At 49.7% G+C, this 24,629-nt stretch overlaps 1 long non-coding RNA gene across 1 annotated transcript; it reads left to right on the forward strand.

The window, feature by feature from the left end:
- The first annotated feature begins 7,671 nt into the window (after positions 1–7,671).
- LOC119710320 lies at positions 7,672–20,577 on the forward strand. Its single transcript, XR_005259536.1, has 4 exons — positions 7,672–7,822; positions 8,233–8,306; positions 15,254–15,384; positions 20,326–20,577. It is a non-coding gene; the product is annotated as an uncharacterized LOC119710320 (long non-coding RNA).
- The last annotated feature ends 4,052 nt before the right edge of the window (positions 20,578–24,629 follow it).

The raw sequence follows: 24,629 nt of genomic DNA on the forward strand, positions 1-24,629 counted from the left end.
CTGAGCCTGCCTCGCTGCATTCTGAGCAGCCCCTCTCAAGGACAAACCCAGCAAGGCACTCCAAGAGTAAATCAAGTGGCTGCAGGATTTCCTTGTGATATGATGAATTTCCAGCAGAACAAATAGCAGAAATGGAGTAGAAATGCACAAGGAAATCCCAGGAAGGATTGATAGAAATGAATCCAAAACCTTTTTTCTCCAACATAATTTGGGCAAGACATAATAGAGTTCACAGTTTACAAGCAAGAAGCAAAAAGCAGGAAGTACATAACTACTAAAGCAGCTCAATTAATTCCCATTTCGTGCTGCATCTTCATGGGGAAACTCAGCTGTGTGCTAATGATCCTCAGAAGAACCCAGACAACACTGATGCTCCACTTACACTTCTTGTTAAGGGTAAAACTCACCCTATTGAAGAGGACAAGCTTAAGATCTATGCATCCACTTAGTACCACTTATCCCAATTTTCACTTAACAAGAGCCTAAGTAGTGTATAGTCTGGATCGTCCTTCTGCACTAAAGTGAATTTTCTCCCAGTAAATTAGATTGGTGTGATGTGTGCTTAAAAGGAAGAAAATCTCTGCTTTCATTAGGGGCTGTGCTGGGAAATTGCTGCTTGACCTGTAACTTAAACAAAAAAAAAATTTGCAGTTGTTCACAGCTGCCCTGGCAGTGGGACAGGGGATATCTGCAGCATTTCCCAGCTGATCAAAGAGCAGAGCTGAAAGGATGGAGCCCTTCCATCCTGAGGGGGAACAAACTTCGTGAGGGAGCTGCTCATTGCTTTGTTATTCACATCCTTCTCGTGGATGGTTTTTAATACACATTTCTCTCGATGTTTGTGTCAAGCTGGCATGGAGTGGGTTGGGAAGCATCATGAGACCATCAGCAATCCCTCAGCAGAAAGCACAGAATGGAGGAATGGAGTTTTATATTTAACTTACATCTGAGATAAACATAAACAGGAGAGTTTTGCCAGCCAAGAAGTCCTGAGAAAGCTGAATTAAGTGGCAGCTCCTGTGTGCGTGCAGCCCTGAGTGTGTGTGCTGTGCTGTTTGTCACCAGTGGTAGCTCACAGGCTGCTCCCTGCTGCAGGGACAGTCCTGGGGCTGGACAAACACACGTTCCCCACTCCCAGTGCCACCATCTAGGGACCTCGGGCCTCAGCCTTGGGGTGGGCAGCTGCTTGTGGAGCAGTGCCCCCCCAGGACACGCAGGATCCCCTCCTGTGGCCTCAAAGGAATGTTTTTATTTGCAGGAACACGGGCTCTGGAGATACTGCAGCCACAGTTAATGAAGTCCTTAATGAACTGACAGGCCTGGCTCTTATCTCACTTATGCCAGATTTAAACCTATGTAACTCCATTAACTTGGTGAGTTGATCCTAATTTTACATAAGTGTAAAAAAGATGAAAACCAGGCGTTTTATGTTCTCATTATCTAAGAGAATACAAAGTATGGAGTTCTTGAAAATCTTTTTTTCTGTTTTCTCTCAGTTGCAAAGAGCTTTAAGGGCTCCTCCACCTTTGACCCTCCCCACTTTCCCTACGTGCCCAGTCCTGCAGCTCCTTACTCTGTTTCCCAAGGCAGTCTGATCAGGCAGGTTTTGATCTCGTTGTGGTTTGGTACCTCCTGAAAGGAGTTTTGTAAACTTTGCTCCCAGTGAGCACATTCCTTGTGGCATGAATCAAAACTCTGCATTCTTCCCCCCTTCCCACGGAGCCTCTTCTGAGAGTTCAGCCTCCCCCAGAACATTCATGGCTCTCTTTAATGCAGAGAAATTACCAGCACAGAAAGCAGTCATACAACAGGGGTGTAAAACTGTGGAACTGAAGGTAGAATCATTTTCCTGCTCACAGGTTGCCTTTGGAGATGTTCAATCTTGGCCTCTTGCTCTCAGCCAGTTCTGCTGAACTTTCTCTGCCTGCAGTAGTTTACTTTCCACTTGAACTCTGCAAGATCAGTTTTACCCCAAGGAAACACACTCTGCGTACACAGAGAAAATGATTTCAGATGGTTTTGGTTGGCTTTTATTGTGTTTTGATATTGATATGATTTCCAATAGACTATTGCAGGGCTCTGCCTCCAGAGCCAGGCTGAAAGGCCAGTGTGAGCCTGATCCTGCAGAAATGCGAGGCAGGGAGAAGGAGAAGCTCAGCCCCAGCAGGTCCTGTGCCAGCTGGCTGCCAGCACAGCCCCGGGGGAATGGCAGAAGCGGGCAGCACCACCCAGCCAGACATGTGAAATCCTGAAAGCAGGACTCCCAGCTGACCTCCCCGTGGCAGCACGGCAGGAATGCCTCTGACTTTGATGGAGTCACTCATAATTTACAGCTCTGGGAGATCAAACCCGCAGCCCAGAGCACGGAGATGTTAACACGGATCGTCCCTGTCAGAGGAGGGATGCTGATCCTAATGGTACCTCCCGTCACTCAAGCCACACACTGGGTGTCACTTATGGGGACGACGGGTCACCCTGCTCCCTCGGCTCTGAATGAGATTAAAAATATCAAATTGAGAGCCAGAACGGGGGAAATGAACTATTAGGAAAATAAATAAGAGGACTGGAGAGAGAAATCAGAAAGAGAATGAAAGGCAGGTGCCCTGCAGAGCCCCAGGGCAATTTCCCCGGGCTGGGCAGAGGGTGAGGGGCTGCTGGTGAACCCCATCACTCACTGGGTCACAGCCCTCCTTCCTCGCTGCAGCCCCCAGGGCCTGGGCCAGACTGCTCCAAGGGGCCAAGGGAGGCAGCGGGAGCTCCAGGAGCCCTCTGCAGCCACAGCCAGGGAGGGATGAGGGCAATGCTCCTGTCCAGGAAAGCTGGGTCAGAACTGGAAATGACTGCCTGAATAAACACCACTCGGGGCCCCAGCTGAAGGGGAAACGAAGCAAATTTGGGATGTGAAATGCTGAGTCGGTGATTGTTTCCCCTCTCTTTGGTCCAGCAATGTGCCCAACCCTTTCCATTCCTCATGGCAGCGAGCAAAGGTCAAAATGAAGGCTGATACCCCTGCTGGAGCTCAGCCTGGAGCTCAGCCTGGCACACTGCTGGAGCTCAGCCTGGAGCTCAGCCTGGAGCTCAGCCTGGAGCTCAGCCTGGCACACTCCTGGAGCTCAGCCTGGCACACTGCTGGAGCTCAGCCTGGAGCTCAGCCTGGCACACTGCTGGAGCTCAGCCTGGCACACTGCTGGAGCTCAGCCTGGAGCTCAGCCTGGAGCTCAGCCTGGAGCTCAGCCTGGCACACTCCTGGAGCTCAGCCTGGCACACTGCTGGAGCTCAGCCTGGAGCTCAGCCTGGCACACTGCTGGAGCTCAGCCTGGCACACTGCTGGAGCTCAGCCTGGAGCTCAGCCTGGAGCTCAGCCTGGCACACTGCTGGAGCTCAGCCTGGAGCTCAGCCTGGCACACTGCTGGAGCTCAGCCTGGAGCTCAGCCTGGCACACTGCTGGAGCTCAGCCTGGAGCTCAGCCTGGAGCTCAGCCCTGGCACACTGCTGCAGCTCAGCCTGGAGCTCAGCCTGGCACACTGCTGGAGCTCAGCCTGGCACACTGCTGGAGCTCAGCCTGGAGCTCAGCCTGGAGCTCAGCCTGGCACACTGCTGGAGCTCAGCCTGGAGCTCAGCCTGGCACACTGCTGGAGCTCAGCCTGGCACACTGCTGGAGCTCAGCCTGGAGCTCAGCCTGGAGCTCAGCCTGGCACACTGCTGGAGCTCAGCCTGGAGCTCAGCCTGGCACACTGCTGGAGCTCAGCCTGGCACACTGCTGGAGCTCAGCCTGGAGCTCAGCCTGGAGCTCAGCCTGGCACACTGCTGGAGCTCAGCCTGGAGCTCAGCCTGGCACACTGCTGGAGCTCAGCCTGGAGCTCAGCCCTGGGTCACCCTGGCACACTGCTGGAGCTCTGGGTCACCCTGGCTGGCGTTTTTAACCACTGCAAGGTGCAGGAGATTCCCAGCAAGGCAAGCTGGGCACGATGAGGATTTAAAGCTCAGCAGTACCTGGGTAGGACAAACACAGGCGGGTTGATGCTGCTGGGCAATTTCCTGGATGGTCTGTGCAGTGCAAGTCCAGTTCATGAACTGCTCTGCCACCTCCAGAAGTCAGTTCAGGCTGTTTTCCTGAAATCAGACCTGAACCCTGATGGCAGAGGTGAACCTGCCTTGCCAGCCTCCACCAAGAGAAGATGCAGGTTCAGAAACAATATTTATACTCCCTAATCTCCATCGCTCTCTCTTTTTTAAGCTTATTAAAATTAAAACCATGACCTGCCACATCACATTACATCAAAACATGATGTAACTTCTTAATTTTAAAAAAAGTTTTAATTTATGATTCCGTATTATGCCACAAAAAGCTTTTGTTTTCCCCAGAGAAACTATAAATTGTTTCCAGTGACTGTTTCTCCAGTATCTCTGGCAGACTGAAGCAGTGAGGTTGGCAAAAAGCAGATATTTAACAGCTCCTGACGAGCAGCTCATGAATCACCAGGCTGGGATGCTGGCACCCAGCTCCCTGCAGGTACCTCTGAAATCACCCAGCTCCTCCCTCCTGCTCCCCGCAGTGACCCTGAGACCTGACTGCTCCAGACTGAGCCACCCCAGCCTCTCCAGCCCTGGACTTCTGCAGCAAAGCCTCCTGGCTGTAGGTGCCACTGCAGCACCCGCCAGGAGCAGGGTCCAACACAGGCTTCTCCTGATCTTGAGGGGCCAGGAAAATCTTCCCATTGCTCTTGGCATTGAATGTTCTGCACTCAGAGATGTGGAAGTGCTCTGTGCAAACCCTGCAGCTCTGCAGCTCTGCAGGGAGCTGAGGCACGAGCAACAGGAGATGAGAAAAGCCAGCTCTGCCTGCTGGTGCCTGCATCTCCAGGTGATGGACTCATACATCTCCAGGTGATGGATTCACACATCTCCAGGTGATGGGCTCCTGCATCTCCAGGTGATGGGCTCCAACATCTCCAGGTGATGGATTCATGCATCTCCATGTGATGGACTCCAGCATCTTCAGGTGATGGATTCACACATCTCCAGGTGATGGATTCACACATCTCCAGGTGATGGGCTCCTGCATCTCCATGTGATGGGCTCCTGCATCTCCAGGTGATGGGCTCCTGCATCTTCAGGTGATGGACTCCAACATCTCCAGGTGATGGACTCCAACATCTCCAGGTGATGGATTCACACATCTCCAGGTGATGGACTCCAACATCTCCAGGTGATGGACTCCAACATCTCCAGGTGATGGATTCACACATCTCCAGGTGATGGACTCCAACATCTCCAGGTGATGGATTCACACATCTCCAGGTGATGGACTCCAAAGTTTGTTACAAGAATGTAAACATCAGAAGGCTCAGAAAAATCTTTAAAAATCAGGGCGCCGGGACTCCTACATGGAGCACCCTTCCCATGGCTGCTGTGTCCTCCAGAGAGGGTTGGGAACCACCTGGGTGGGTTTTACAGGGATCCCATCTGCAGTGGGGCCACGAGTGCCCTGCAAACCCTGCAGCAGCACGGCTGCCAGAGCACCAGGCTGAAAGGAGCTGGGGCTGCTCAAAATCCAGCTGTGAAGCCACACCTCAAACACGCTTTGTGCCTCCACAGCCTGCAGGACACCTGGCCACTGAGAGGAGGTGGAAGGGCTCCCAGGTGAATGGATGGAGCTGAGCCAGAAAACCCCAAACTCTCTTCCAAATGTGGAAGGAATTATCTGGGATGAGTCTCCCCTTGACTTGACACAGGAGGTTTCAAGTTTCATGGCATCTTACATTATTGTTTAAATTTGTTTCAGGCAAGAAACACACTTTTTAAGGCCAGGAATACAGACTTGTGAGATGCTAAGACACCTGAAAAGCAAGAATACAGATTGTAGGATGAATATTTCACAGAGTAATTATTTAAATATATTCAAGTATGAACATCTTTAGATCCTAAATTTAGTATTCCTTAAAAACATAATATTACAATAAAATCTAGCCCGCTCTCACATTGCTCCTCACATCCCAGGCTGAGCCTGCCTGCAGCTGGGGACAAGGCACAGCTCACACACAGCCACACCTGCCCTGTTAGATCCAGGCTAAACTCCTGACTCTGAAATGCCGTGCAATTTCCCCCTGCAGTGCCACAAACACCTCCTGTTATCCACGGTGTCACCAACCCAACGAACGCTCCAGTTTTGGGCATTATTATCAAGTGCTGGCATTGATACAATTGCTGATACCCTTCTCCAGCCACCTGTTTTCCTGGCTGGCTTTTGGGACGTGCTGATGGAAGATTTCAGCCCCTGAGGTGCCCTCACTGCGCCATGTTCAGGGAGTGCAGGGATGATGGGGAAGGTGCAAGAGAGTTCCAGAATTTTTGTAGCCTTGGCGTTACCTCGTGTCTCTGCTGGTCTGTGAAATCCAGCAGGCTTTGTGCCCTTCACAGCAGCCATTTCAGAGGTATTCCTACATTTGCCATTGTCCAGTGGAACAGTAGGGCCAGAGAATGCTCAGAAATGCTGTGTTTGGACCCAGCTCTGGCTTTGGTAGCTCAGTTTGCTGGAAGGAGCAGTTTGGAGTCACAGGAGCAAGTCCAGTCCAGCCCAAAGGTTGCCACTTGGACCCCTGATTTCTTTTCCCAATTTGTTTCCGTGTTTCCAAACCCTGCACTAACCCAGACTGAACCTTCCCTAAGAGAAAGGCCCTTTCTCCTCCCAGCTCCAAGCAGAACTCGGAGTAATTTCCAATCCAAATGTGCGATGAAACCTCGGCCTGGGTGATGCTACGAGAAGGAAGAGCGTGCAGTTTGCTTTATGTGCTTTTAGCTGTTCTACCCTACACTGCAACATGTGCACCCACTCTTGTAACCTTTACTGCTGTGCAAAGATGATCTGTCATTTCTACAGGATATATATATATATATTTATTTATATATTTATTCATTCCCAGGCAGCTCCGAGTCCTGACTGCCCTCTAGAGAAATTCTGCTGCAAGAGCTCAGACCCACAGAGTCAGCAAAAAATAATTGCAGCCCTAATCTCACCTCCAGCAGCTGCACACGGGGTGGGTGACAAGATCTGGAGGAGCAGAAATGCACTCCAAGGATGATTTCTCTCTCTGTCCTTGGCAGCTGTGGCCAGGCACAAACACCCCAGCCCAGCCACTGCCTGGGAAAGCTCAGCAAAAACTCAGTTTCCATCTTCCACGGGTAGAAGTGGAAAAGAAACAAAAAAACGTTTTTGGTGAAGAAATTAAAAGCTGCCTTGTATTCACCTCGCTGGCACGGGACGCTTGAATTCTGGAAGCTGCACAGCTGAAACTCTGTGCTCTCACCTTGCTCTCACACTTGTAGCCCACACTGAATGTATCTGAGGACGGGTCTGGCTGTGATTTCCTCTCTGCAGACACCCCAGCCCCTCCTGGATTTACTTTATCTGAACCACCTTTTTTCCCATGGATTTATTTATTGTCATTTCCATTGACTCCTTCTCTTCTCCACAGAGTAATGTGGAAACCTGCAAAGGCTGAATCGAGGGTTTGGGCTCAGTTTGAGTTGTTTAGACATTTTTATTTATTTTCCCAGTGTTTTTGATCTGAGGCAAAGGTTGCTTTGCCCTCTGATTTTGTTATCACTGCTTAAAAATGCTTCCTGATGCCCTGTTTTTTCCTCAGTGCAGTTCAGAAGCAAAGTTCCTGTTCCAAAAGCCTTGCACAACTTGGAAAGCCCAGACTGGAAAGGATCTTCCCCTGCCTGGGCAGGGATTTCGGAGGTGCCCACGGGAAGGGACCAGGATTATCTGCTTCCACTTCACAGGAGCTCCACGTCTGGGATCTCCACCACTGCAGAGGTCAGGAATGCCTCCCCACGCATTGATTTTTTCCTGTTATCCCAATGATTCCCCTTTGTGCTGGCCAGGGTGAGGACGGGGAGCGGGCCTGGAGCGGTGGGTGTTGAAATGGAAGCGGCGAGGGCGGGCAGGGGGATTTGCAGCTAAGGCAGCACTGTGCTCCCCTGGATGCATTAGCAGCCCTGGCCCTGCTGGGAGGGAACTGCAGCTCCACGTTTCTGCTTGAGCTGCCACCAAAGGCAGCAGCAAATCTCTGTATTTCCTGAAGTGGCCGTTTGAGTGTCCCCCGTCTCCAGCCAGCAGCAGAGGTGGGATGAGGGCATGGACAGCGGGACAGAGAATGCACAGGGAAACACTCCAAACACTGGGATTTCTGCTTCATTTCTCTCTCTCTCTTTGCTCTGTGTCAGGAGGATCTACAAAAGGTGAATTTTAACAAGCAACCAACCTCATGGAGGCATCTGAACTCACATCCCCAGTGCTGGTGAGTGACTTCCCTGCCATTGGTTCTGTGCCTTGGCTTTGGACTAGAAAACCTCCTTGAAGCTCAAAAACTCCTCCTGGCAAACACTTACGCCTCCCCACACAAGAAATTGGTTTAAACACTGAATAATTTCCAGTGAAAACTTCTTCAGGGAAGAAAATACCCAGCTAGCTCCATTAATTGATTAATCCTGCCCTGCCAGAGATACCTGAGCGCAGCTTGGGCAGTGCCTGCTCAGCTCATTGGGAGGACAAAGTGTCCCCAGAGGAGCCTTGGTTGTGACCATGGTCCCTGTGAGTGACCCCTCCTCACTGCACCGTTCCCCAGCAGCCAGGTTTGGCCTGTCTGTTCATTTTCAGTCCTGCCTCCCCTGCCATTTTTCAGTCTCATTTCTCTGAAACCCTTTCTGCCCAGCCAGGGGGGGACACAGCCATGTGGGATTTGCTGCTGAGGTGATTGTGAGCGGCACTTCTCACTGGCTGCACCCAGGGAACTCTGCCCGGGGTTTCCAGAGCAGCTGGGGCTGCCCTGGCTCCCTGGCAGTGCCCAGGGCCGGGCTGGACGAGCTGGGCTGGGGAGGAGTCCCTGCCCTGGAATGGGAGGAGATTCCAGGAATCCCTTGGAATGGGATGAGATTCCAGGAATCCCTTGGAATGGGATGTGATTCCAGGAATCCCTTGGAATGGGATGAGATTCCAGGTCCTCCCAGCCCAAACCGTTCTGGGATTTCACGGTTCTGTAAGTGGATTTCTGAAGCACCCCACCCCTGGCCCACGATGTCAGATATGGACTAAACTGGGTGCCTTGGGGTGGAGTCCAACACTGGCAAATGTTCTTCATTGCACTTGTCAGCTGCATTATTCAAAACAGCTTAATCCTGTCTGGCTCCTCGCACACAAATGTAACACGCTGATAATATCCATTCCCTTTCTTCTGTACCTTTGTCTCTCTCCATTATCATAATTCTGTCTTCCAGCTTTTTCCTCTGCTGAGCTTTCAGAGACCTCCCTAATCACCATTTGACACAGAGGGGAGATGGGTGGCACCAGGGTGGGGAAAAGGCTGTGCTGCAATTTGAGGGGCTCTGCAATCATCTCCAGGAGTGACAGCACAACCCAAGCAGCAGCCACAGCTCCCTCACTCTGGGGAAAAACTATTTGATTTTAGCCAGAAATGTATTTATATTTATGTGCATATGCTTGTACACGTCAAATATTAATTTCTTTTATTCCAATTTCCTCTCATTTCCATCTGTCCCTGCTCCTCGTCAGTCTGGGGCTGGGCTGGCTCTGCTCAGGCTTTGCTTTGAGGTGGCACAGAGCACCGCTGTCCCCAGAAGGGCACTCCTGCTCTGTCCCATCAGGGGCTGGGGGGCACTGGAGTGGCTCTGGCACCCCGTGCCAAGCAGGCAGTGCTGGGAACACAGGGAGGAGCTCTGGGGCCAGCACTGGAGCAGCTGGAGCTGCTGGGGAGAGCCCAGAGGAGGCACCAGGATGGGCAGAGGGATGGAGCAGCTCTGCTGGCACGGCTGGCATTGTTCACCCGGGCAGGAGAAGCTCTGGGGTGAGCTCAGGGTGGCCTGGAGGAGCCAAGAGCAAAGGTGGAGAGAGGATTTCCAAGGGATGGAGGGACAGCACACAGGGAATGGCTCCAAAGGGACAGACAGGAGGGTTAGAACAGAGATAAGGAGGGAATCCTTGCCTGGAGGGTGGGGAGACCCTGGAACAGATCCCAGAGCAGCTGAGGCTGCCCCTGGATCCCTGGCAGTGCCCAAGGCCAGCCTGGGACAGTGCGAGGTGTCCCTGCCATGGCTGGGGTGGGTGAGGTGATCTTTAGGGTCCCTTCCAAGCCACTCCACTCCACGGTTCCATCCCAGGAGCAGGGCAGCCAGACTCCCACGGGCTGCACAGAGTCCCCCGAGGTGCCAGACATTAAACGTGACCCAAAGCAGCTCCCATTTGCAGCCCCTGCGATTTGTACCCCTCCAACAAACGGCCCCTTTCGTTCGGGTGTGGATATGGGATCCCTCCTGGCCCTGCAGGGGAGGAAAGAGCACGCTGGCTCCTGCAGGGAAGGAAGGAAGGAAGGAAGGAGCACCCTGGTTCCTGCAAGGAAGGAAGGAAGGAGCACCCTGGCTCCTGCAGGGAAGGAAGGAAGGAGAACCCTGGCTCCTGCAGGGAAGGAAGGAAGGAAGGAGCACGCTGGCTCCTGCAGGGAAGGAAGGAAGGAGGGAAGGAGCACCCTGGCTCCTGCAGGGAAAGGAAGGAAGGAAGGAGCACCCTGGCTCCCTGCAGGGAAGGAAGGAAGGAGGGAAGGAAGGAGCACCCTGGCTCCTGCAGGGAAGGAAGGAAGGAGGGAAGGAAGGAGCACCCTGGCTCCTGCAGGGAAGGAAGGAAGGAAGGAGCACCCTGGCTCCTGCAGGGAAGGAAGGAGCACCCTGGCTCCTGCAGGGAAGGAAGGAAGGAGAACCCTGGCTCCTGCAGGAAAGGAAGAGGAGAAGGAGAGGAAAGAGCAGGCCAGGCAGTGGCAAAGGTGGAGAAGCTCTGCTTTAAACACTTCACGGGGAATTGTAAAACTTCTAAACTATTTAATAGATTAAGTTCCCCTCTCAGTGGCATCAGTAAAACTGAATTATCATCCTCGCTCCCAACCGATGGCCAGGCCCAGCAGCCATCCATCAGGGATCATTTCCTGATCCCGCCATCAATCCTGCCCGGCGCAGAGGGGACAAACTACTCCAGATACCATCACCAAATATCCTTTCCACCCAGAGCTCCCCGTGAGGCTTTGGCCGTGAAAGTGCATTTGTCTCCCCTTATCTGCTGCAGGAGATGTGCAGCACAAAGAAGGGAAATCTGTGTTTGATGTGCAGGGGGCACCGAGCAGCCAGCATGGGGGTCTGCCCCTGCAGGGACCGAGCAGCCAGCCTGGGGGGCTGCCCCTGCAGGGACTGAGCAGCCAGCCTGGGGGGCTGCCCCTGCAGGGACCGAGCAGCCAGCCTGGGGGGCTGCCCCTGCAGGGACTGAGCTCGGCCCCACACCACCACAGGAATACACCAAAGGGCAAGGACTGGAGAGAAAAACGAGAGAGAATGTGGGGAAAAGGTGTTTCTGTGATCCCTGCTTTAGGATGTTTTCCATGACCTGAGCAGAATCTCTAAAATCCCAATTGTGTGCTCAGAGATGCAAACTGGACTTCTCTTCTTGGCTCCTCACTGGTACCAGGCTTGGGCTGGATGTCTGCCTTTCTGATCTGTTAAAAACCTGGTTTATTTATTTTTATATTTATCAAAAAAGCTCAAAAAGAACTGGGGAAATTCATGCAAGTTTCTGTAATTATTTTAATCAGCAACTGGATTTTGTTAAGGTCTGTCCTAATGAGCACAACTGTAATTTAAAGAAATAACTTCAAAAATATTCCTTGTACACAAAATATCCCCACTTGTCCATTTCCACTACAGAACATGGAGATTTCTGGCAATAGAAAATCATGTTTGACTGAAACATAGAACAACTTATTTGCTAAAATAAGAATGATTTTTAAATGATTGCTTTTCCTGCTCACTGTAGTTGCATTTCTCTGTTATTTGACCATAAGGTACAAAATCAGAGCAAGTCTGTTTCTCAGCCAGCTATGAACTGTCCTAACACCAAACTCTTTGGGTATTTGTGGATGATAATGTGGCCACTGGAGCAAAGAGAAACTTCTCCCTCCAGCTGAGGAGTTGGGATTTTCACCAACAGCCAGGTTCGGGGTAAATTAAGAGGTTCAGTGTAGCAGAGTTCTTCAAAGGCTTTCTCGTTGTTCAACTCCAATTAAAAGTCAATTGAACTGGACATTTGATTCCATTTGTGGCTATGGAAATCTGTCTTCTGTAATGTCCTGGGTGACAATTCTGAAGGAGCTGAAAAAGCAGGGGCACAAGAATGTATAAAGAGTGCAATGAAAGGATTTGTTCTGGGGAGAATTATGGTATTTACAACATTTAACAAAGAGCATCTCCACAAAACCACACACACCACCAGATAATAGCAAATTAAGATTTTAATATTTGTATTTCTGTGTGTGATCTATCAGCCAAGACATTGTGTGGTTTTTTCTGTCCAGAAAATAGGTTTTCTGTCGTGTGCCAAAGGCAGCTGAGGGAGGTCAGGCAGCCCAGCCCAAAACTGAGCAGCTTTTTCAGGGAATTAACAGGGGCAGCAACTGGAGTGGAGCTCAGAAGTGATGACAACAGAAAACTCTTCAGGGAAGACAGTCTGACTCTGCAGAAAGTTACTGACATATGTAGGACAGGAGGAACAGCCCAGCAGCAAACACAAACCCTGCCTGAAGATGCTGTGCTGAGGAGCAGCTGAAGGAATTGCAGGAAAAACGCAGAGGTGAGGTGCCAGGCTGGGCTGGGTGTGCCTGCAGGGGAACCAGCAGGGCAGAGAAATCCATCAGGGCCAGGGCAGAGAAACCAAACGGGGCAGAGAAACCAAGAGGGGCAGGACAGAGAAATCCAGCAGGGCCAGGGCAGGGCAGGGAAACCAACAGGGCAGAGAAACCAACAGGGTCAGGGCAGAGAAAACCAGCAGGGCCAGGGCAGGGGAAACAACAGGGCAGAGAAACCAATAGGGGCAGGACAGGGGAAACAACAGGGCAGAGGAACCAGCAGGGCCAGGGCAGAGAAACCCAACAGGGTCAGGGCAGAGAAACCCAACAGGGCAGAGAAACCAATAGGGGCAGGACAGGGGAAACAACAGGGCAGAGGAACCAGCAGGGCAGAGAAACCAGCAGGGGCAGGACAGGGGAAACAACAGGGCAGAGGAACCAGCAGGGCCAGGGCAGGGCAGAGAGAACAGCAGGGCCATGGCAGAGCAGGGAAACCCAACAGGGCAGAGAAACCCAGCAGGGCAGAGAAACCCAGCAGGGCAGAGAAACCCAGCAGGGCCAGGGCAGGGCAGCCCTGGAGGGTCCAAGCCCAGCACTCACAAGCACCTGGGGGTTTCTGTCCCTCAGGTGGGAGTGAGCCAGAGGTCCCCGTGGGGGTTCTGATCCGGGGGGAGATTCCCAGGGACTGAAGGACTGCGCTCCCTGCTCCTGTGGGGATGGGAGTGAGGGATCCTCACCCCTGGGAGCTGAGCAGCATCAGCACATATCAGCGGAGGTGAGGCTCACCAGCACATGGCCAGAGCAGCTCAGGGCAGGTTCTGTGTTCAGTACTCACAACAAACCCGTGGTTTCCACGAGGGCTTTGTTTCTGTGCAGTTAATTCAACCCAGCATCTCCAGGTGCCCCCCAGGTCCCACCCTGCTGGGACCCCCCAGCTGAGCTCCTCTGGGACTGCAGGGCTGTGTGCTGAGAGCCTGGAAAACCCAGCTCAGCTTGGAAACCCAGCTGGAGCTGAGCCTGGGACAGTGCCTGGAAATGCACTTGCACACACCGAGCTGACTTCTGGCATCAACAACTTTCCCCTGAAAATCTGCTCCAGACTGTCTAGACAAGTCAAAAGGCTCACTTGTGCTTAATATTTTATCATTTATTATTTTGTCTTCCATTCAGATTAATTTGGAAAGGGCTCCTAGAAAGCCAGAGTGCTGGGAGGAGGTGATTTTTGTGATTTTTGTGATTTTCCAGGCCACTCACACAACCCCCCTGCTCTGCTCAGACAGACCCTTGAAGTTTGCTCTGGAGCTCAGACACAAAAACCCAGCCTCACAAATCTAACCCTACCTGCTGGCATGCACTTCAGACATCCCCAGTCCATCCAGACACACACATTTGCTTTTTATTTCCTCCTATTGCTTTTTTTTTTTTTTCAATAGGAGCATTGTAAATGTTTCAGCAGGTGAACACTGGAGAGCTAAAAGAAATCGAAATGTGCCTTGTGTTTGCTAAGCAAAGACACCCTGGCACACCTTTAAAAGGGTCTGTCTCCCTCCCTCTTCCTCAAAATAAGCTTTAACAAACGTGACATCTGAAAATTAAAATGTTTGTTCAGAAAGTAATAGCCAAGATCGTGGCTAATATCTATGTGATCATTGATATTTGAGTTTTGAATAATGTATACTGATATATATCCAGCAAAGGATGCAGTGTGGGGTCAAAGTCACTTTATTTCCCCTGTAACAGGTGCAGGGGCAGCTTTATTTGCCTGTGACACTCACAGGGATGCAATGCCAGATCACAGCCCTGATTCTCTTTGTTTCCTGGGAATATCCACGTGGGGCTCTCTCCCTTTGCACACCTGGGAGGTCCAGATTCACAGCAGCCTTGAGCACAACTGTAAAACTTAAATCCTGCAGAAGGGATTGAATGTGAAAACCACCTGAGAACGATGAGGTGAAGTAAAACAAATCCAGGAAACTGTGCAGAGACAGTTCTTCTTTAATTGCACCTGATTGGTAAAGGACTTCCTACACTTAACCCCGTAATTAAAAGAAGATTCACAACCTCGAGTGCATTCTTCCATCAGAAACCTTACATGTATTGCCAAAGCTGCATTTCAAGCTTTAGGAAATATATTTGAAACACTGGCTACTGTAAATCACCTTTTCTCCACTATTCCCAGTAAGAGTGCACAAGTTGAGGATAAGGAGCTGGATCCTGAATTATTTGTGTAAGTGCTGTTAGCAGAGGCGTGGGATGCTTGGGCAATTAAAGGATATTTCTGCCTGGAGAAGAACATTTACAGCAGCTGAGCCTGCAGCTGAACTCTTTTGCTCAGACTGCACAGGGAGGCAGAGTGCTCGGCACCTCCCTGCCCTGCAGCCCCAGCAGCCTGAGGCCAGAGCTGCCTGGGAGCCTCCAGCAGGGCTTCACACAGCTCCCTGAGCTGGGCTCCACTCCCAAACAACTGCAGGTGGAACATGCACCCCGCATTGGTGCTTTGCTCACACACCAAAAAAAAATAAATACCTGCTGGCATTTGATCCTTCCTTTGTCTTGCTTTCATTACACAGCACAAGCTCCCCACTGTGCACAGAGACCTCCTGCCCTCTGAGCCTCCAGAGCTGCACCAGGCCCAGGCAAAGGCCCCCGTTTGTCACTCCAGGACACGAAACAGAAAGATGTGGACATTGGATTTTCCAAGGTAAAAAACAGGGAAGTTTAATCCTGACTCCAGCATTTATAGATTTCCAAAGGTGACAGTGGATTGGAGGGTGACAGTGCCATCAAATGTCTCTTCCTCCATAAAAGAATGCAAAACAATGAGTTATTTACAGAAAGTGTGTGAGAAAGTTCGTTACAAGAATGTAAACATCAGAGGGCTCAGAAGAACTTACAAACCCAGGGCGACACCAGTGACTGTGTCCAGGTGAGTGTGCAGGACCTGCAGGAAGGCAGGAGCAGCTCTGGGAACCTCCCTGTCCTGCTGGAAGTGCCACTGAGACGCTCTGTGCAGAGATGTGCCCTCGGTGCTGCCAGGCAGCTCCAGCAGGACAGGGGTCCTTATCCCTGATCCCTGATCCCTGATCCCTGATCCCTTATCCCTTATCCTGATCCCTGATCCCTGATCCCTGATCCCTGATCTCTGATCCCTGATCCCTGATCCCTGATCCCTTATCCCTGATCCCTTATCCCTTATCCTGATCCCTGATCCCTGATCCCTGATCCCTGATCTCTGATCCCTGATCCCTGATCCCTGATCCCTTATCCCTGATCCCTGATCCCTGATCTCTGATCCCTGATCCCTCATCCCTTATCCCTGATCCCTTATCCCTGATCCCTGATCCCTGATCTCTGATCCCTGATCCCTCATCCCTCATCCCTTATCCCTGATCCTTCATCCCTGATCCCTGATCTCTGATCCCTGATCCCTGATCCCTTATCCCTGATCCCTGATCCCTGATCCCTTATCCCTGATCCCTGATCCCTTATCCTGATCCCTGATCCCTGATCCCTGATCCCTGATCCCTGATCCCTTATCCCTGATCCCTTATCCCTGATCCCTGATCCCTGATCCCTGATCCCTGATCCCTGATCCTTCATCCCTGATCCCTGATCTCTGATCCCTGATCCCTGATCCCTTATCCCTGATCCCTTATCCCTGATCCCTCATCCCTGATCCCTTATCCCTTATCCCTGATCCCTCATCCCTGATCCCTTATCCCTTATCCCTGATCCCTGATCCCTCACCCTTCTCCAGCAGGGACAGGCGCTGTGGGGCTGAGCAGGGCTTGGGGAGCTGCTGCTCTCCCCCCACACGCAGAGACCCAGCCCCAGAGCTGCCCTGCGCATCCCAGCAGCTCGGGGCTGGCTGCATCCCCGTCCCTCGCGCCAGAGCCGGTGAGGAACGCTCTGCTCGGGAGAACAAACCCCATCCCTGCCTTCACTGCCCCCGTGCCCGTCCCTAATGAAGGGGGTGCTGCTCAAGAGCGAGCGCTCGCAGCCGCGCCGAGGCAAGGGAGACGTCTCCTGTTCCTCTCCTCCTGGCACAGGGATAGGATTTCTAAAAATTCACCGTGGTAATCACAAAGAGCTGCTGCAGAGAATTACTTGAGAAAACCTTCTGAGATTTCAGCCTACCTGGTCCCTTTGTTTCATAACTAGACTGAGCATAATGAATGCAAAAACTCTGTGAATAGAGCTCAGCAGGGCCTACTTTTTTCTCCTGGCTCCTGTGATAATAATAATTTGATTTTATAGGTGTCTATCCTCAGACCCCGGCGAGGGAGCAATCTTTACTGAGTCATGAACTTTCACATCATTAAATCCCTCTACATTTATTTTAAACATATCAAAAGTGTCAAGTAACTTTAGATCCACTAAATTTTATGTGCTCTGGGTGAAATGAAGTTTGGCCACCGGGGAAAATGAGTGGAATAGTTTCCTGAGCAGCTGGGAAGGGATTTGGGAGCGATTCCACCCTCGGAGCAGAGCACAGGTCCCCTGGGCAGGACGAGTGTGCACAAGGACAGGAACCTGAGTAATCTCCTCCCAGTCTGAAGGGAATATTAAACTCTTCTGTCAGTTGGATGTATATTATTTATGGCCCTTTTTTTATTGTTGTTGTTGTTGATTTCAAAAAATATTTCTTTGTTGGTGCAACGCTGACTCCCGATAGAAAGTGATGAAATGCCCAATATGTTAAAAAACCTTATCACTAAATCAGAGGCACAACTATAAATTTGGGCTTTTGAAACTGAACTGACTGTTGAGGATCATTTTGCTCCTGAAATATTACAGCAGTGATCAATTTGCTGTAAAATTAAGCAGTTTAGCTCTGCAATCTATAGATGGAAAACATGTTGTTCTTGAGCAAAGTTTATGCCCTGCCCAAGGGATAAATTAAATTTTATGGGTAAGACATGCATTATTATACGCTTATCTGTTTAACATATCATTCTTTTCCACATCAGTATTATAAATATTTTTAATCATACATTTGATCTCTTGTGCATATAGTGATATGGTAATTCCCCCTGCCCCCCTCAAAAATAGCAGCAAACGCAGCTAATTCATCACAGAACAGGGGAGAATATTCTAATCTGCCCCAGAAATGTGCTGAAGGCTGAAGCACAGGCTCTTGGAATTGGGGCCGCTTTGCAATCACTTAGTGGGATAAAATTTTCCTGAAGGAAGGGGTGGAACTACATTCCCCGTTTTTATTACAGGTGTTATTCTTGAATATTTATCCTCCGAGGCTCTAATCAAACCTGGGGGCTGCAGTCCAAGACAGCTCAGTCACAAAAGTTTGGCAAAGTGGTGAAACATGTCCATTCAGCACACCCGTTAATAGTGGTTTTATGGATTTCTGCTGGTTTTCCTTGAATTCTCCAAATGGGAGTCCAAGCTCTCAGGCTGGCCCAAGGCCTGGCTGTCCACACGGGAAGCGTGCACAGAAATGGATCTTCTGAGGGCAGGAGCAGGAGGAGAAGCTGTGAATCCTCTGCCTTCCCAGAGCAGAGAGCAGGGAGAGCATCAAAAAAAACCAACAACAACAACAGGGAGAAAAAAGTGTCTCCAGGATGAAATCATCCACCTGTGGAGAAAGCGTTATTATTTACATTACACATCCATTGTAAATTATTTCTATTACACATCCACTGTAAATTTACAACTGAACCCGTCTGGAATTTCCCATGGTCAAAGCCATCCCACCAGAGCTGCTCCATGCCCAGCTCCTGGGGAACTTGGATCAGGACAAACCCGAGCTACTGCAGCAGGATGTGAGCCCAGCCCAGCCCAGCACTGAGTGCAGCTTCCACTGCTCCCCTGGATCCTGCAACAACCCCCAAAATTCCTTCAGACTCCTCCTCTTCTCCTGCAGGAGAGCAAGACAAAGGAGGAGGTTCCAGGCCCAATATCTCACACAACTCAACTACACTTGATTATTATTTGCTTCTCACAGCCTGAAAAGAATCCCACTCCCAGATTTGTCTGTCTCAGCCCTGCTGAAGCTGAGCACTTTCATACATATGTATGGATAGCTTAAGTTTTTATGAGCATAATTTGGGCTTTTCAAAATAGTGACACAATAACAAAGCAAAATTGAGACACGCATGTAATTTGAATACTGATTTGGTTTTATCTTTGCCTGGTGCTGGCACTTTTGATGCTGCTCTTTTCCACTCCATCTCCCCTCTGCTCTTATTTCCCAATGAATGGAATTCGTTGGGAGGGCACCAAAACCAAACCCAAAACCAAACCCAAAACCAAACCCAAAACCAAACCCAAAACCTCTCCATGGCCTCCCTGGGGGTTTTGGAGAGTTGCTGCTCCCTCAGAGTTTTCCATCAGCTCTCAGAGCCGTGCTCCTGATGCTCCTGTCAGCCAGGGGAGCTCTGGCAGATGTTCTGGCCCCGCTCTGTGGAGATCCCGAGCACAAGCCCTGATTTTCATTCCTGCGTTCCGAGGGTGCTCCAGGCACCTTTGCTGGTTGTGTTTTGGGTCCAACTCCCCCGGAGCTGTTTGCATCCCCCTGCAGGTGCAGGCCAGCATTCCCAGTGCTCCCCAGGTGGTGAGCAGCCAGCAGCCAGGGCTGTGTCTGGGGCATCTCCCAAGCCCTGAGAAGCAGAAATGCTGAAGCTCTGACCTGTCTCCTCACCCTTTTTTGAGGTTTCTGAGGCAAACCCTGTCACACCTGAACAGCAGCACAGAGGCCCCTCAGACAGATCTGATCCTCAAAATTATTCATTAAAAATACCCACTTAATAATTTCAAAGAGAAAGCTGAAAGATGCTCAGGGGCAATCTGTGAACAGAAAAAGGGGGTTAAATTCACCTAATAAATTATTTGCAGACTGAATAATTCATGGGAAATCCAGGGTGCACTTAGAGGGGTTTGATGGGGGCTGTCAGCCTCTCTGGAAGGGGAAGGTACCTCAGAACCTGGCATTTTCCAAGGCACCATTTCAGTACAGCAGGTTTTCCACCTGGAACCAGACGTGTGGGTGAAGTTTCCTGTCCCCGACCCCAGCCAGTGCCTGGTGTTGGAGGGAAAGCCATAAAAAAACCTCCCAAGTGGTTTCTCCTGTCCCTATCTAACTGCAGGCTCCTGGCAGGGGGCAGAAATGGGAATTCAGGGTTTGGTACGGCCAGGACAACCTGGCAGCCACGTCCACACAGTGAACTTCACAGTGTGAGCAGAGTTCAGCAGATGTGGGACCAGGTGTGAGGGTGCAGGTGGGGATCATTTACTGCTCAGCCCAGGGACTGCTGTGCCACAGACAGCCTTCAAATTATCAGACAGAAATGGAAATGAGGGTCTAAAACCTTTCTGGACCTGTAAACACTGGGCTCCATCTCATAGAAAGGGTTAAACCCAGCACTAGCACTGGGTTTATTTTAACTTGGGATAAAGTTTCCAAGAGGTCCATGAAAATAAGCTGAGGTTTGTCCAAATGCCATGGAAAACCCAGAATTTTAGCACATGAAGCAGGCAATGAAAGCAGCAGATGAAACTTTGTAAACAGAGGTGTTAAAACAAATTTAATAATAGACTTTTTAAACTCCCAGATCACTGTCAGAGTATATATGTGTTAAAAGACCTATAAATATATTTTAAAACAATCTATTTTCCTTTCACTTAGCTGCCAAGATCTCCATTAGGAGGTTTGTGTTTCCTTCCAACATTAAAGAATCTCTCTAACATCTGTAGCGATGAGCAGTGAAGAGTGTCAGCTCTGCTCCTGAAACAAGCAGTGCCACCATTTGAAGGAGGAAAAATGTGAAATAATGAATATGCTCCTGCAGATCAGGCTGCTGTGTGCACCAGGAGATGGGCAAAGCCTCGTGCCAGGCTTGATCTCCAGAGTTTCTCCTCTCCACCTCTAAGGAGTGCAGGTAATTACGTAAAAATTGGAAAAAGTGTTGCCCAGAGATGCTGAACGCTGGCACAAAGAGCCACAGAGCACTGCAAGGGCTGGGCTGGGCTGGGTGTCCCCCTCCTCCCAAGGGCTGGGCTGGGCTGGGCTGGGTGTCCCCCTCCTCCCAAGGGCTTGGTGCTCCCCTCCTTCCAAGGGCTGAGCATTTTTTGGTATAAGCAGGACAACCCGGCAGCCACATCCAGGTGTTTGATTGATAAAGTGAGCAGATTAACTTCAGTCAGATGTGGCACCAAGTGTGCTCCTTTACTGGTCCAGGTGTGGATCATTTACTGACAGCTTCCTTCCAAGGGCTGGGCTGGGTGTTCCCTTCCTTCCAGGAGTCAGGAACAGGAAGGGATCCCAGCACAACACGAGTCAGTCTCAGCTTCACTGGAGCAGCCCTGACTCCAAGAATTATCTGCTTTTCTCCATGAAGGTTCCCAGGCCCCAGGACAGCAGCATTGGATGTGGCTTCAGGAGGTTTGTTATTATTATTATTATTATTATTATTAATTTATTTATTTATTTATTTATTTATTTATTTATTATTGCTATCACAGAATCATAGAGTGACCAGCATTGAAAGGGACCTGAAAGCTCCACCCCTGCCATGGCAGGGATGCTTCTCACTGTCCCAGGCTGCTCCAAACCCTGTCCAACCTGGCCTGGGACACTGCCAGGGATCCAGGGGCAGCCACAGCTGCTCTGGGAATTCCATTCCATTCCATTCCATTCCATTCCATTCCATTCCATTCCATTCCATTCCATTCCTCCCCACCCTCACAGGGAACACTTTCCTCCCAGGCTCTGAAATAAACCTTTCCTCTGGCAGGTTGAAGCCATTCCCCCATGCCTGTCACTCTCTCCGTGTTCTTTTAGGCTCCCTTCAGGCACTGGAAGGGGGAATTCAGTGACCCCAAAAGCTCTTGCAGCAGCTTTCCCCCTCAGGAAGGAAAGCCCCCCATTTTCTGCGGTGTAATGCCTGGACGTGGGAACAATGGCCCAGTGCTCAGCCACTGCAGGAGCAGGAAATATCACACAGGTGACAAACACAGCACTGACAGCAGCTTTGCCTCAGCTCTCCCGCCACAGCACGGGCAGGATTCATCCCCAGCGAAAGGTACCTGCCAAAGGAGACTGTCTGCTCGAGAGCCAAAAAGGGCACAGGACCGCAGGAGCCCCACGGCCAGCAGAGCTCACGGACACGTCCAAGCAGAGACCCTGCTCCTCGCTTCAGGAGGAAACTGCAGAGCAGCCCCGGTGGGCTTTGCTCTGTGTGAATGGTGTGTAGTGCTCAGGAGACACAGCTGATAAATGCTGGTTCTGCCCCAAGCTGCAGGACATGGACAGCATGGAGATCCGCACAAATATCGCAGGTATTCCCAGATTTTGTGCTGAAAATTGCAATTATGGAAATGTCTCTTAATCTAGACAGGGTGTCCTGGCACTTCAGCAGGGGAGAGAGGGCACGGGCTGCAGTGAGACTCAAGAAGAACCAATTGTTAACAATTTTCAGCAAAATCTTTGGTTGCGTTTACTCTCAGGACTTTCTCACCTGGCTGTACTTATCATCTCAGCTGAACTGCAGAGTTTATACCCAGATGCACAGCTACCCTGATGAGCGTGTGAGGATGTCATTTATAAACACATTGGGGGATTCAAACCACGACATTTGCAAACCTGGAGCTTTTTGAAAGCTGGTTCCCAGGACTCCTGTGTCAAAGCCAGGGGTTCAAAACCGCAGTGGTTAAGAGGAAGGTAATAAACTGCTCACTGCTTGACCTTAACTACAATGAAGAGGGAAAATCAGTGTTAATCTTGCTACACAAACCTTAATCTAGTTTATTTTTTGCTGAGCTTTCCCTTTTTCAGCATCTATATAATTTTATATGTAAGATATGCAAGGGTTTACATTTATTATCTGTACATTTGATCAGCCCAAATTGCTAATTCATCCTTAATTTTTTTGGTTCGAGTTACACACTCCGTGTTATTTTAACATAAGGCTTTTTTGTAACGTAATGATATTTAATTTGCATTAGCACAAGTGACGTACAATAGATCATGCTATTATCATGATTGATATCAGATGAACTGGCATAAATTCAACGTTATAAATTGAGCCTATAAATGAAACTCTGATTTTACAGGAATTACTGGAGTAGAAAGGCTAAGGACCCTCAAGTCAACCTTACTCAAACCCACTCTTTAGAGCTTTATATATTTTATGCCTGCAATAAATGCTTTTGTGAAAGCCCATAACCTGCAAAAAAAACATAAAAAAAAGTCATTGGAAGTCTATTAATTATAATAATCCCATCCAAAAAGCTGTGAGGGCTTATTTTTGTGACATCACTCTTTGATTTCTTACTGCCTTAAATTATCCCTTTGTTGGCTGGGTGAGGGTAACAGTCATACTTTTGTCATTAAATATAAGGAGTTTTAAAGCCTGATCCACCCCAGCTCTAATTGATATTGCTTTCATTTGGCAGATAGTGACCTGATTTATAATTTAAATATGCATCATTATATGCACCTCTTCTGTATAATGAAAAAGTGAAGTTACTCTCATCTTCTCCTGCAATGTTAACATCAAGGAAAAGTATCTTCCTTTTTTCCCCTTTTATACTTAGAGCCTAATTGAAAACTGTTCATTGAATTTCAACATGATAGAAAAGTCTTTTTATCTCTCAATTTGTCCATTAGCTATTATAATTGAAGTATCTGCTCCACCGCTGAACTGATATTGTTCTTGTTTAAATTCGGGATTTCTCTACATCCCCTCTGAGGCAGCAACTCCAACAAAACCTGGGGTGGGAGGCAGGAGGGAGTGGGGCGTGAGCCCGAAATGGGACCTGGGAGCAGCAGTGGCCGGGCAGAGCTCCCGGAGCAGGCAGGCAGGGCTCCTCCTGGAGAACGTGTTGCATAATCACCTCACCAGCATGACCAGAAGGTTTGCTAATTGCCACATCTGTTCAACAGCTGTCAGATGTTTGCCATATGCTGCCATCAATACTCCAGCAGAGTGCATTACAGGCAGTTTGATTGTGTTCCACTGTTATTTATTTGCCACAGACATTACCGCAGCCAGTGACGTCTGCTGATGTTAGATCACTAATTATGTTTTTAGAAGCTGCATGCAAAATCCAGGGGTTTCAGCCTCCTCAGCCCCCTTTTCTGATGATGTCAACGAGAACGTTTCCCCTGTAGATCTCTGAGCTGGTTTATAAACTTCTACCTCTTCTCATGGTAAATAATTCTTCTGCAAAATAACTTATTTATGTTGTTTTTGAAGGATGCTTCTAAGCCCGCGTTACGTTTTAATGGTATGATTGTAAAAACTCAAACTCCTTTTGCAGAACCCACTTCATTCCACGGTTTTTTCCATCAGGGCACAGGTCAGGGATGGAGGACGATTCAGCTTTGCAGCCCAGAAGGCTGACACCCCAATTCTGCTCCCAGCCCTGCCACTGACTCATCCCGTGCCCTCGATTCCTGGCGTGACCCTGATCCCAGTCTGTGAGCCAGAGCCCTGCTGTGCCCTCAGAGCTGGCTTCTGGGCACACTGTGGGGGGAGCCAGCACCTTCCCAGCCACCAATCTGCCTGGGTTTGCTGCTCTTTTACACGTTCTTGCAGGGATTTTGGAGACAACCCTTTTCAAGTGACTTTTTTTGTCACCACGGCAGGGAAAGAGGAAGCAGAGATTGACAATGTGCAGACGAGGCAAAATCTGCATGATGTGATTTAATGCGAGTTGATAGGTGTCACTGATCTCTATTATAAATAGACTGTGTGAATTCCATATGATGTATTATTTATCTGTTGTAGATGCCTTTTTGTTTCATTAATAAACCTGGAAATCAGACGTATACATTTCCAATGATGAGATTTTGGCAATACAAGGCATTGTGACATTTGTCTGCAATTGCTCAATTATTTTGATGATTTTCTTCTTCTTTCTCTATAAATGATTAATGCTTGAGATGTTTGTTCAAGATTCTCCTGATTTTAGCTCATTTGTCCAGCT

This window comes from Motacilla alba, chromosome 20 (assembly GCF_015832195.1).
Source record: "Motacilla alba alba isolate MOTALB_02 chromosome 20, Motacilla_alba_V1.0_pri, whole genome shotgun sequence".
NCBI classification, from domain to species: domain Eukaryota; kingdom Metazoa; phylum Chordata; class Aves; order Passeriformes; family Motacillidae; genus Motacilla; species Motacilla alba.